The following is a 14,748-nucleotide window of genomic DNA, read 5'->3' on the forward strand; positions in this document are numbered from 1 at the left end:
ATGAAGAACACATTGGCATTTCATTTCCTTCGTTTAGTACTCAAAAGTATAAAATACATTTTACATCAACCACGCAAGCAAAGAGATTTATATGAATACTCTCTTTTCTATTATACCAAGGTTAGACCATGATCTTGCCTTCAGAAAAAAAAACAACACAAGACGGAGCAGCACTTTTCATACAAACTCGGCGCATGAACAAGTCTTCATAAGGAAATTGCTTGAACAATCAGTCCTCCATTCATCATTTTCTACACCACTTATCCCTTTCAGGGTGCCTGCAGCTTGTCCCAGCTGATTTAGTGCATGTAGCTTGGTACACCCTGGATGAGTCACCAGCCAATCACAGAGGCAGATATAGTAAAACAACCATTGGCAATCACATTCACACCGAAGAACAATTTGCCGTCTTCATTTAACCTAACATGGGGCGGCATGGCTCACTGGTGGAGTTGTCGTCTCCCAACCCATGGGTTGTGGGTTTGATTCCTGGCCTTGAGCAAGATACTGAACTCCCCAGTTGCTCCTGATGCTGCGCCATCAGTAGGTGAAAGCGATGTCAATGTGAAGTGCGTTACTGCATGTGGAAAAGTGAAAGACCATAACACCTGACATCCAATACAACTTTATTTATAAAGCACTTTAAAAACAACACTGTCGACGTGCTGTACAAAACATGTCAGTGTGTCAAAACTATGGCCCGGGGGCCATTTGTGGCCCACCATCCATTTTCTCGTGGTCCTCAGCATATATGAAAAATAGCTTTTGACATGGCCTACAACGCTATTGGCTGCGGAAGTTGAAAAAGTAGATGTGTAGGGGTGTGACTGGGAGACCTACATATAGATAAACAGAGAAATTATTTACAACTAAAATAGTACCAACATTTCTCTTTCTCTATAATGCGGCGTCACAAATTAAGCTAGTTCAGATTTCAAGAGCAAAAGTGTTTTCGTCCACTCTCTGCTGTCTTTGTTAAAGTCTGATTTGTGACCATATCTAATGAATGATTAAGATACTCAAGTAAACACATCTTTAAAAATGGTCATATTATTACCGATTACTCGTGTATAATCAAGTTGGGCAATGTCAAATTTCCTTTGCATCCTTCAATTTTTCTGGATGCGTCCCTTGAAGGCGAAAGGCTGCACACCCCTGATGCATGTTTAGGGAATGTGCAGGAACCCCGAGTAACTGAAGAAATCAACACAAGCACCGGGACAACAGCGCCAATCCCAACCTGAGGCGGATATGTTAACTACTCGTCCTCACCTTGCCGCATAGAATAATGAAGTTTCATGGTTTTTTTCTCCCCATGTCAGATAATGTCAGATAATACAGGAAGCACATTTTAATTAATCAATCTGAAGCTTGTCTTTCTTCTACTGAATGTCGATTTGCCATTTTACCAAGACATTGTGGACAATTATTTGTTTCCAATAATTTGGGGAAAGGCCATTTTCTGTTCCAGCATGATTGTCCAAAAAGGTTTAATTGGACAAGTTTGTTGTGGAACATTTTGCCTTAGCAAATTTATCATTTGAACTGATGTTCCAAAATCATGTTCAAATAAGAATTTATCTAAATTTGCCAGGTTTCTATGAATACATTTTCTCCCAAAACTTAATAAAATGATTCAGATGACAATTCTGCATTTTTCCACAGTATTTTTATTGCAACTGCACAGCTCTGAGGTCAGAAAAAAAGGCAGTCAGTAGGCGGTAGTACACAACAAAAATAAAAGGAAGAACGATACAATTAGACTTTACACAGATTTAATTAGCTGGATCAGATTGGCAGATATTTACCTGTTTTTTGTTTTTTTGTTAAATTGATCGGTCATAATGTCATAACTTTCCAATTGATCAATGATGTCAGGGATTGGATCCGCAAAATAAAACATTAAAGCAAACACAAATACAATTGTGTTCACACCAAGGACGTTCTGTGCTGCTGTTGTTAATAATCCAAGGTTTAGTAAGGGTAGTCATCACATTTTTCGTGTAGTGAATGTTTATCAGCTTTTTTGGGAGAATTTGATGGGTATAATTGTTGTTATTTTCCCCAATATATTTCAATGGGCATCATTTACATACAAACTTTGGCTATTTGAGGCCTGGGCCGGTCCCAATCCCCCACAAATAGCGGGGTGGAGTGTACAGTAAATAAAAAAAAAATATATATATATATATATATATATTGGTCCATCTCAGTGTTTCCCACAGATTTGAAATCTACTTGGGGGTGCTGATGGGAGGCGGGGGTTCTCATTCCTGTTACTTGCATCTCCTCTCACCTCAAGATCCACAAGTGAGTGACAGTAAATTTTCTTGCAAACTTCTTGGGTGGTGGTCAGTTTACCTGGGTGGCCCGCCCAAGTATTAACATGGTCTGGGAAACCGTGGGATTTGTGATTGGTTATTATTATTTTTTAACACTCACTGATCGGTGATCAGCTTCAGAATCCTGATAGTTAAAGTCTATATAGAATACACCAAACAGATGGAGTCTTTTAGGATTAGTCTTTAAAATTCATCCCGACTTGGAGGTTGAGGTTTAATCAAATTTGTTTATTTGGTCATTTATTTTAAATGTTCAAAATAACTTGTTATTTCAGAGCATGAGTATTATCACCGAGCAGTTTGTGTGCAAGCCTACATTATATAACTTGCACAAAACCCAACGTTAAGCTGAATCCTGTTGATCCACACTGAATGTAATTGTTTTTGAACGAAATCAACATTGAAGAGACACCAAAGTTGACTATTGCTTCCATTCAAGGTCATCTGAAGTAATTTATGGTGACTGGCAGGATAAAACAGACGTGAAGGAGTATGTCACTGAGACAAATTGCATCAGAAAGTGGGTCAACTCTCCTGGGCATGCTCAATGAGAACAGTGTCACAACGGAGGTGCCGTTTGACAGCTGCGTAGAAATCTATATTATTTCATTCTGTTAAAAGAAAAAAAAGAAAGTAAAAAAGCAGGCATGCACCCATGGAAAGTGCAGCCTGACCTGATGCAGTGTTTTCCCCCTCAGGCTCCAGTTTTAACATGTTTTCCCAACATGTCGCAGTTTAACATCTTGAAAATGATGTTGGCAAGCGAATTGGCTGACAATTATTCACCTACATTTCCTCTTATGTGAGTGGGGTGCGAGTTTACTGGTGGCTGTGCGGGAGCATGGGAATGTCTTTCATTGATGTATTATTAGCACCGCAGGGCTGGTGTTGTTGGCAGTGCTTTAAAAACAATTTGATACTCTGCAATTTCCTGATGACACAAACCCCAATTACCAGATTAAGTTTGCTCTTTTTCCTGCTTGCTCAGTAATAAACGAACACATCAGTGAGCACACACAATAAGTCATTTTGCTGTTACACGCTTGGGAATAGAAAATGCATTCAATATTTTTGTTTTGGGTATAAAAAAAATATCAGAACAATTAGTTTTCACAAAACAAGATTTTTTTTTAACGCGGATATAATTTAGGGACGTTCGATACCACTTTTTTCCTGACTGATAGCAGTACAAGTGTTGAACTCAAGTAGTCACTAATGCAATACCGCTACTACTTTTGATACATAAAATTTACCACAACAAACAATGACAGATCATTTTAAGGAAAGATTTATATACTGTATCGCAATATAGTATTTTTTCATAAAGTTTCATGAAATTAATGGCAATTTTCTATTCTTCTATTTCCTAGTTCCTGATATTGATGGGAAAATGAAGCTTCATGAAGCACTTGCAATATTCTTTTTACTCCTCTAGATGGTGCTCTTGGCTTAAAGATAAATGCGAGTGCAATGGAAATTGATTAAATTTCCACTGCATCTTCAAACCAAGAGTGCCATCTTGAGGAGTCAAAAAATACTACAAGTGCTTCACGAAGCTTCATTTGTCTAACACTAGTTCCTGATTGTAAAACAGCCACAAGAGGGTGGCTGATATCTGGTATAGACCGCGAGTATTGATACCTTAAAATGATATCAGCCCAATAATGCTACCTGGTTCTGGCACTTGCCCATCTTTACATATAATCATTATTATTATTAGGAATGTTTGATACCACTTTCTTTACAAGTATGAGTACTGAACTCTTGAGTAGTCACTGATACCGATACTAAGTGCAGATACCACTAGTACTTCTGATACATAACATTTCTGATAATGTAAAGACCGATATAGCCCAATATAGCAAATTTTCACAAAATTGCATACAATTAATGGCAATTCTCTATTCTTACAAGTTCTAGTTCTTGATCGTAAAACAGTATCGGCTACAGTCGCTAGTACTGATACCTTGAAATAAGGCCGAGTATTGGCCCTATAACCATACCAGGTATCAGTACTCAACCTTCTCTGATTGTTATTATTGCTTTTGACAGAAATGGAACTGTATGTATAGCTATTGCAGCCCCCATGTTTCTCCATTGGCCACTAAATCACGTAACATATTGCCATGGCAATATTTCAGCCTTGATTTCTAACAGCGGAAAAAAGACATTAAATTGACCTCAGAACTAAATTCATTCGATTTTTATTGTACTGTAGCAGCCGCAATCTTCTGTTTGAGATTTGTAAAGACACTTAAAGTACTGTAGTTGAGCCTGCTGATTAAAAATACACGGACAAGCCTTTCTTAATCCTATTGAGAGGCAAATCCTAATCTTCAAATGATAATAATGTTGACTGTAGCTGTCTCAAATTGAAGTCCAAGACCGGATTTTTTCCTGGCTTGGGTTGTGGTTGATAAAATTTTTTAACACAGTGGCAAAAAAATATGGCATTGATTTATAATCACTTTTCTTTGCTCCGGAGAAAATGGCTTCAGTTTTCGATTTTGCTTTAGTGAGAAAGAAAAAATCTGGCACATTTAATCACTGTTTCATTTGCTGCAGTTGCTCAGCAGTTGAATGGGATTAGAGTCGTCTTTAGAGATGCCTATGCAAATTTGTCTGTCATCTGCATAATTAATGTAGCATATTTTGTTGTTTTCCATAATCTGAGCTAGTGGGTGCATGTGGATGTGCTGAAGAATGGAGCCATGGGGATCTCTGTGTGTCATTTTTGTCCCTTAGATGTTAGAAAGACAATTTGGAAGAAAGACGAACAATGGACATGTAATATGTGTAAAAATAACAAATGGCTAAATTATCTTAAATTGTATGAATCCACCCAGCTTGGTTTATTGGGCAGTTTGAGTGGTATTTTCAAAACAAACCCCCTTCTCTTTTGCAAAAAGCCACACACACACACACACACACACCCCACAATCTTCCTTTGTCTCTGTTGTCAGTCATCATTCACACTGCAGGCATTAATAATACAAAAGCAGGCAGAAGAGAAGAGGAGGAGCTCTCAGACAGTTTGGCAGCTATGAGGGATTGGAATAAAGCCACTTGAAAGAATGTGTCTCATGTCTGTAATTCTTTTAGCCATTTTTAATGCTTCTGGCCTTCACAGCGAGGACAGCTTCATTGTGCTGTGCTGGACAAAGAGGCTACGACCGAACTGCAGGAGAAATATGGATCGCGTCCAGGCGGCCCAAGTTTCCCACTTGTCCGAAGACGAAAACAATTTAATGAAACAGACCAAAGCGTCCTGAACTTTGCCGGATCAGTCTAATGAGAAACAACAGTCAGCAGAGTCAAAGGGATCAAATGAAACTCTGTGAAGGAATCATTATTTTTTCATAGTGACCGAAAAGATGTAGGTCTCCGGTAATACTAGCCCCGGCAGCAGCAGTGACACTGAGACACTTGCGGAATAACAATTACAGTGAAGGTTGAACTTCGCCGTCCGTCTCAGTCAGCCAGTGTATAAAAAATACAAAAGAATATGTTTGTCAATTGATTACCAGTGTACAACTGCCAGCGATCTAAGTGGAATGCTTAGGATAATCTAATTAATTATAGATATTTCGAATTAACGCATTGCGCCCGTTAAATTATTGAGGATCTATTTTGTGGTAGTTTTCAAAGAGACTGCTGAATTATTAATACCTGCAGCCATGACTGGGTTTCTTAGATGAGGACTGCTGCTACCTTCTTCAATTCTCTTCCACCTGCTCTTTCCTCATGCACCCGCTTGGCCTTTATTAGAGGCAGACCTGTTTTTTTTTTTTTCTCTCACTCCCTTGACCAGCGCAGTAAGAGTATCTCAGCACATTTCATTACCCTTCGTTACACTAGAACCTCATATGTCACGCTGCTGCCATGTGCTGTCTGAAAGAGACCTAATCAGGTTTCACAGCCAAAGCCAGTGTTGAAAAAAGAGACGGCTTTCACATCTAAGACGGGGACAAAACATCCGGGCATAACTATGGCGCGATGATTTAGATTGAATGTTAATGCGAAACGCTGTGACTTTGTGTGTGTGTGTGTGTGTGTGTGTTAATGGAGCCGAGAGACGCTTATCAGTCCAACGTTTGTCCCTCCACACAGCTTCCCGGAAGGTCACACGGAAAATAAGTCAGGGTCACTGGCTGTCACCGGATCTCGATGTACGACACCTTTTAACTCTCAGCGTTTCCGTTTATCCAGACGGTCCTTATCACCTCTAAAATAAGAATGATGCAGCGGTGAATAATAAACTCAATAAATCAACTCCTAATGCTATTTTTGATACCGCATCTTTAAAAGGACATGACAAATATCCAATGACATCGGCGACTTGGTGACTGTGTTTTTTCCAATGGTAATGATGGATGATGATGATGATGAAATTGCAACCCTCACCAGATAACTGCTGGTTTCAGCAGCTCAAGAGACAATTCATATCGTTGAAGTTCTGAGCAAGTGCGACACAAAAAGACGCATTCTGACTGATATGACTGATGAGGACTGTTTAGATGCGACTGCGGAAAACAAACTGGTGCATAGTGCAAACGCAACAGTAAGACCAAGCTATTAATGTGTCTCCACAGGCGTATTGATTAACAATCAGTGTTGTTGCTGCAAGGAGCAGTGATGCAACCATCCATGTAAACTACATTTGCTTCAGTGGGACTAGAAGCCAAGGTTAGATTTTTTTTTTTTTTTTTTTTTTACGAATAACCAGCCGGTAGGAATTTGTTGAAACTTGAGCTTGTGTGAGCTGAATGAACATTTCACCTTATTTTCTTAATGTGGAATTATGCTGCAATCACACTTTTTGTTCTTTATCCTTGATCTTCAATCGCTTGTCACTTTTGCATTTTTGTCATGAAATGACCGTGGAATAGATAGAGGGTATTTTATGGCTCTCCGTGTGTTTCCTTGCACTCATGGGGAGAACAATCAAGAACTGCAGCTATACGTTTCCCATTACTATCAAAAAGGAAAAAAGATGTAGGCTCCAGAATAAGCAACATTGTGTCAACGTTTGTGGAAAATGTTCTCTTGAGCTCGTAATCAGAAATGGTCATGAACGTCCTTGAGCAGAGAAATGTGCACACTTGTGGTTGTTTTTAACATTTAGAGGTCTGCTTACTGTCCAGCTGTCATTCTTATTGACTGCACATTTTATGTGCTCATCATAATTCTACCCAAAATACATCATTTACCATCAGAACTATAACTACGTTTAGATGCAGTCAATAACCATTTCAAATCCCGAATATTGCCAATATTCGAGTTTTGACGGACCATCTAAACACGCACTGTGTAAAATCACCCGGTTACAACTTTTCTAACCCGTATATTTCGTCTCTGTTGTGTGCATGCTCTATTCGCAAGGAATCTTGGTCTGAGCTTCTTGTATGTGCGGCGGCCATCATACGTTGCCACTCACTTGAATACAATGAATTCACGTTATTTTCTGTCTCTACGACAAAAATGTCACAGTGTGTATACATACGCACATATCATTTGTGTAATAGAAGTCCGTATATCTGGCGTGAAGCCCACCGGAAACACACAAACAGAGGTAAACAAACATGGCGACACAGGGCAGAACCATACTTTTGGAGCGCGGCGGAAACCGACTGCTTTATTAGTGTGTGAGTGACATGGAAATAATGGCTTTTATTCACCATATAAAGTTAAAAGTGGAAATGATATCTGTTTGCATAATAACCTCATCCGCGCACCGTGATTTGGACCGGCGGGTTCTCCTGAATGTTTCAGGAATCAGAATTTTGACCTTATCCCGAATATTGACTGAATGTAAACGTAGTCTGTATTTTTATTGGTCTGGATTCACTTTGCATCCTTTCAGACTGTGGTGATTGGGCCCCTTGGGGTGGGTGCTGGGGAGTGTCAGCTTGAAGGCAGATAATGAATCAACACAGAGGTCAATGAACATGACACATAATTATCAACTGGTGCACACGCGAAAGTAACTTGTTAGCAATATCTCAGAAGTAAATGAGAAAGCGAATGTCAAATCAATGGTGGCAGTTACTTTTGCCACCATTGATTTGACATTCGCTTTCAAATCAATGGTGGCAGTTGCTTTTGTACGGGCTATTCGGTCCCCCTGTACGACCGATGTCAGAGTTTGGTCCGCATTGCCGGCAGTAAGTCGAATTCGTTTCCTGTGAGGGTCGGACTCCGCCAAGGTTGCCCTTTGTCACCGATTCTGTTCGTAACTTTTATGGACAGAATTTCTAGGCGCAGCCGGAGTGTCGAGGGGGTCCGGTTTGGTGGCCTCAACATTGCATCTCTGCTTTTTGCAGATGATGTGGTGCTGTTGGCTTCTTCAAGCTGTGATCTCCAGCTCTCGCTTGAGCGGTTCGCAGCCGAGTGTGAAGCGGTTGGGATGAGGATCAGCACCTCCAAATCCGAGACCATGGTCCTCAGTCGGAAAAGGGTGGAGTGCCCTCTGCGGGTCGGGGATAAGGTCCTGCCCCAAGTGGAGGAGTTCAAGTATCTTGGGGTCTTGTTCACGAGTGAGGGTAGGTTAGAGCGAGAGATCGACAGACGGATCGGTGCAGCGTCTGCAGTGATGCGGACGCTGTATCGGTCCGTTGTGGTGAAGAAGGAGCTGAGCCGAAAGGCAAAGCTCTCGATTTACCGGTCGATCTACGTTCCTGCCCTCACCTATGGTCACGAGCTGTGGGTCGTGACCGAAAGAACAAGATCCCGGATACAAGCGGCCGAAATGAGTTTCCTCCACAGGGTAGCCGGGCTCTCCCTTAGAGATCGGGTGAGAAGCTCGGTCATTCGGGAGGGACTCAGCGTCGAGCCGCAACTCCTCCACGTTGAGAGGAACCAGTTGAGGTGGCTCGGGCATCTGGTTCGGATGCCTCCTGGGCGCCTCCCTGGGGAGGTGTTCCGGGCATGTCTTACCGGCAGGAGGCCCCGCGGACGACCCAGGACACGCTGGGGAGACTACGTCTCACGGCTGGCTTGGGAACGCCTTGGGATCCCATCGGAGGAGCTGGCTGAAGTGGCTGGGGAGAGGGAAGTCTGGGCTTCCCTGCTAAAGCTGCTGCCCCCGCGGCCCAACCCCGGATAAGCGGAATTGAAGACGGAACGGAACGGACCAGTTGCTTTTGAAAACAGGCCAGTTGTATTGATGCAAGTCTACAAAGTGCTGATCTGAATGGTAATGGAGTACAAGTAGCACCGTAAAGCTAATAGTAAAAGTGTATTTGTACACTTTCAACAGTTGGTGGCCTCTAATTTTATTTTTTATTTAATTATACATTTTTTGCTTTACTAATTTTAAATGCGACTGCATTAAAACAGAGATGCATATTGTACCTGCGTAATTGGAAGACATCTTCATTCAAAAATCTGCCTTTAAGGTCCCATTGTATGAACTTTTTCTATCAATAATATGCATCCAAAATACCAAAAGAAAGAACACACCACCCATGCGCACAATTAGACTGCGCTTTGTGCTGGTCACAAAAATATGGTCCTCAATATTTTGGCTCATATCCTTTCATTTGCTTTCCTGAGAAACATTTAGCACAGACATGATTTAAAAAGTAAATTGCATGAAGTCAAGGCAATCCACTCGTGTTTTTGGGTGTAATCGGTGTGCTGGTGGTAACCTCGTGTCCAACCACCGTTTTTTTTTTTCTGCTTCTTTAAAGGGATGTCATTGTCAAATTTGTTCTATGCAGTCCCACTAATGTAAATACGGTATTTTGGCAAATATTGTGTTAGTGGAAAAGGAGTTAAGCAGCAAAATCCAACAGTTTTTATCAATATCAGAAGGCGGCCATTTTACCACTTGCTGTCGAGTGAAAATGACATCGCAGTTGTTCAGGTCTCAGGGAATAACCAATCACAGCTCAGCTTCAAAAAATAGCTGAGAAACTCTGCTGTCATCTTAAATCCAGAGCAAGCGGCAAAATGGTCGCCCACTGAGATGGATAAAAAAATGGCTGGATTTTACCGCATAACTCATATTCCACAAATGTATAATTAATCAGAATGTCATGTTTGGACTAGTGAGGTCACATATAACATATCATTGTCAAGAAATGTTCACGGTTGACTTTTTTTCTTTTAACGTAAACTGGTCAAGTTTCAGTTGTGAGAGGCAACACTGTCGTTCCCATGAGCACTTTTCTGATCTCACATGACAATTAAAAGTGACATACCACTTCAAAAACAGAGACACAAAAGCTCCCAGTCACAAGTGTTTACAAAAGCTGTGGGCGGTTTAATTTCATGTATAAGAAACCTGAAACCGAACAACAATGAGTGAGTGACGACATGGCCTCCTGACATCACTGGAATGTTTTTACAAGCAATGTTGAACTAAAAAGGAAATATCCATTTCTTTGTCAACTTCCAGCATATCATGTTGTGTATTTGCCCCTTGCAAAAACGTGTGACAATGTTGTTTTGTCACGCAAACCCGTGCTGCACACTCTCCCTGTGAGATTTCCCATGAGGTTTTGTTTGCAGCATTAATCCCTTGGGTGGAACCTCCTTCAAGAATACAAACAGGTGATCTATGAGATTGTGCATACACGCCTCACTAATAGCTTGGCCCCATGCATGTGCTCAACAGATATGACGCTGTAGATGTTGCGGTACAAAACAAGATAAAGAGGAGATCCAACAGTACCGCTGCGCGCGTTTCCAAGTTAATTGTTGGCGAGTGTGTACAAAACACATTTGTCACATTTCGACATGAAACTGACCCATCAGAGGAACGATTTCACCGCTGGTCACATTCTCAAAGTGATGCCCCGCCCCCTCACTCCCCAGCAGCTCCATACCTCCGCCAACGTGTTCCCCTGTAAGAGGAGATTTTGCACAATGAGCCCATTATCATCTATTTACTTGCCTCTGCATCTGAGTGGGGTGAACCGGCAGCGACATCACACAGGCCAACACGTAACGACGCTAACTTGTGATGGAGATGTATGAGAGTCCGCCACCATGTTGCTTGGCCCACAATTGTATCCTTGCTTGATTGAACCCCCGCTTCTGACCTCTTCTAATGCATACATTTGTCTCCGAGCGGGGCCGGATAACACCGAGGATGCTTTGCATTTATTTGCAAATGGAGGGACGCGAGGCCTCTCGATGCGCTGTCTGTGCGAATAAACCAACAAATCCTTTTGCCCCCCATAAACACATACATTTGATACATTTTGGGATGCTGTTGTTTGGCTGTGGTCCCGTCCTGTCTGCTTTATTCAGCGTGAGTAATATCGCCACTTGCGCACTGGCGATTTTTAAAGTGCCTCTCTAAGTTGGAGACCATCTCTGAGTCACCACGCAGAGAAGAGTAATTGTAGGTGACAGCACTACGGGCGACAGCACAGACAACAAGCAAACCATGAATTAATGCTGCTGGAATATGCGCAGTCATCTCTGTTGTGTCAGCACGAGATCCCTTAAGGACAGGCCAACATTTAATAGCCTACTCAATCTGCTGATGATCCATGAGACATCCACTAACCTCACGGGTAGGGCGACATTTTTTCATTAAGTCTTCTTTACGTAAAATTGATCGACGAGTATGCCGGTGTCCTCTCGAATATCCTCGCGTGCATATCTTTGTGCGCGCTGGCTGCTTGCATGCAAATAGCCTCTGCGTGGAAACGCTCTTTAAAGATCCGCCCAGTTGAGTTGCTCTAAGACATTGATTTAATTGCGGAGACTGTCAGGGATGAGAGTGATGGGCCTGATTGAAGAGGCACAGTTTACACACAAGGAGATTTGCGCTGAAGCACAACGGATGATCGGACCAATCCCACTCCAGAAATCCTGCGTGCAGCGGCTGAACATCTGGATGTGGGTTGGAGTGAGGTGAAGCAGATGTCAGGATTAAAATCCAAAGTCACAGCAGGCAAAAATAAAGCCTCCCCGTAATGTAATTATTTGCAGATAAATGTTTGAATTGGTACATGCTGTGCATTTTTCTAAACAAGCTTGTTCGACAAAAAAAAAAGGCAAAAATTGAAAACCAACTGTTACAAGTGACCGTCATCTGGGCCCACAAACAAACACTCGTTTGTCCCGTACCCTAAATTGAACCTTACCCCAATTCACATGCTTGCTCACATGCACACAAATATTATGATTTTAATCATGAGCTTGATTTGTGACCTCAGGAAGTAGAAGAATCCACACAAAGTGACTGTACACTGATACGATTGTTATGATTAGCAAACAAATGCCAACATCCTTTATTTATTTATTATTATTATTTACTTACGTCCTTGAAACGTCATCAGTCGCGGCCCAAGTACTGTTCCAATTGCAAGTACGCATAGAACGGACGGAATACCCGGATGTTATTCTGACTGCGAGCTTCCTGGTTCTGACGCATTGCCGTAACTGTGTACCACATGACTAGATGTTATATAATTACGAGTAATATATTAAGTATAATTGGAAATGATACATGGGATTTATCCAATTTAGAATTATATTGGGGGGGAAAAAAGGTTCTGGAAAGATTTTAATGGTTTAGCACCTTGAGTTGCATTTTAATGTATGAAAGGTGCTATATAAATAAAGTTTGATTGATTGATTGATTGATTGATTGATTGATTGATTGATTGAAAACAGGTGAGCTGTGGTTGGCTGACTGAAGTGATGTAGAATGTGTCATAATCATTGCACTACACAAGTACAGATGCGTGAGTACCGAGTGTCGGTTTCGGGCCAATACCTGGTCCTTATTTCAAGGTATCGGTGCAGATACTGACCATTTTACGCACAGAAACAACAAATTAGAAGAATAATTTTTTCCCCATTAATTTCATGCAATTTCTAGGGAAAATGCTATATTAGGATATATAGATATTTCTTAAAAAAATGATGTCATTGTTTTTTGGGGGCAATTTTATGAATCAAAAGTACTAGTGGTATCAATACTTGATATCGGTATCGGTGACTAGTCAAAAGTTGTTTACTTGTACTGGTATCAATAAAAAAAAAAAAGTGGTATTGAACATCTCTATTGACAAGTTTCCAATTTATGGGCAACATAAATTAATGAGAAGGATAAAATATTGGTCATAATTCCCACTGTAATGCAATACAGTAAAGCAGCATAGCAAACAGTTTCAAACCGTTTGGAAACAGCTGCAGTGGAGATTATGCAAATAAATATACCAAAGGAAGTATTACAAAGTTTAAGTAAAATGTGTGAAAAAACAATGTGCTGGAAATAAAAATGTGTGTTCTTAAAGACATACATACATACACCTCCACCGTTTTTTCTCCTTTTTTCTATTTCAGCAGTCTAAACAAAAACTGTGATGCTCAATGTCATCGGCTGTGATGTTATCTCTTCTATTGCCATGTTCCATTTTTACACTGAGGCAGTCAGCAGCTCCCAACAGACATTCACATTAACTGCGCCGGCAGGAGAGCTATTTCATATCGCTCTATAATTTCCTTTTCAAATAGGTGAACTCTTTTGGGTGAGTTGTGCATGAAAACGGCTCTATAAACTGCCACTGATTATTCTCAAGCTCACTGCGTTTTCAATCTTGGAATCCTTACCCCCCAAAAATCGATTCCGTACTTCGACTAATACAAAATACTTAAAGAGGTCCTTTTAATGTAGCGCAGTTGAAATGTACGATCGAGTACATTATACATGTCAAAAGGAAGCAATTTTTAAAATTGTCTTTTTTCTTTTTTGTCTTGCTCAGTGGCACCTTGGTATTGCACGTATTTAGGGTCCAGTTGCTATTTTGGATATTGTATCCAACACTGAGTTGCTCTGTAACCTTGAACATGAAAGTGTACAACATATTTTGTAAAAGATAAGCTGGTGCGTGACCTTAAATGCAGAGTGATCTGAAAATAAAAAGGATGCACATCTACACCAGCAGACTACGAGTGTGATAAATTGACTTGAACTTTTGTGACAGTAAAAGCATGATGCAGTATACGTAGAAGTAACAAATGTGTGTGTATATTTTCCAAGCGCAGGTGTAAAGAAAAGGTTAAGTTTTCATCACTGTGAGTTTGATGGCATTTGCAACTTCCTGGCTGCTTTGCAGGATGATTAAAAACCTCGAAAATTGGTTCTGCTTAGGCTTGGTGGTTGTTGTCAACAAAATGTGAGGCAACAACTTTATGAATGGGGTAATGAAATCCTCAAAACTGCCAAAAGAAGAAGAAAAAAAGCACTATTTTGTGGTATTGGATACCGATTATGCTCAGAAAGTATCAATACTAATGTATAAATGAAAATGGCGGATGTGTCACTATAACACATACAGACTGTATAATATATGTGAATATCGTACTAACACTAATCTGGTATTGGAACAGTAACAGTTTCGTTCATAATTACCTTAAATATTTAGGATTTAAATATGAT

The sequence above is a fragment of the Leptonotus elevatus genome, chromosome 5 (genome assembly GCF_054856555.1).
Source record: "Leptonotus elevatus isolate MCC_2025b chromosome 5, RoL_Lele_1.0, whole genome shotgun sequence".
Lineage (NCBI taxonomy): Eukaryota > Metazoa > Chordata > Actinopteri > Syngnathiformes > Syngnathidae > Leptonotus > Leptonotus elevatus.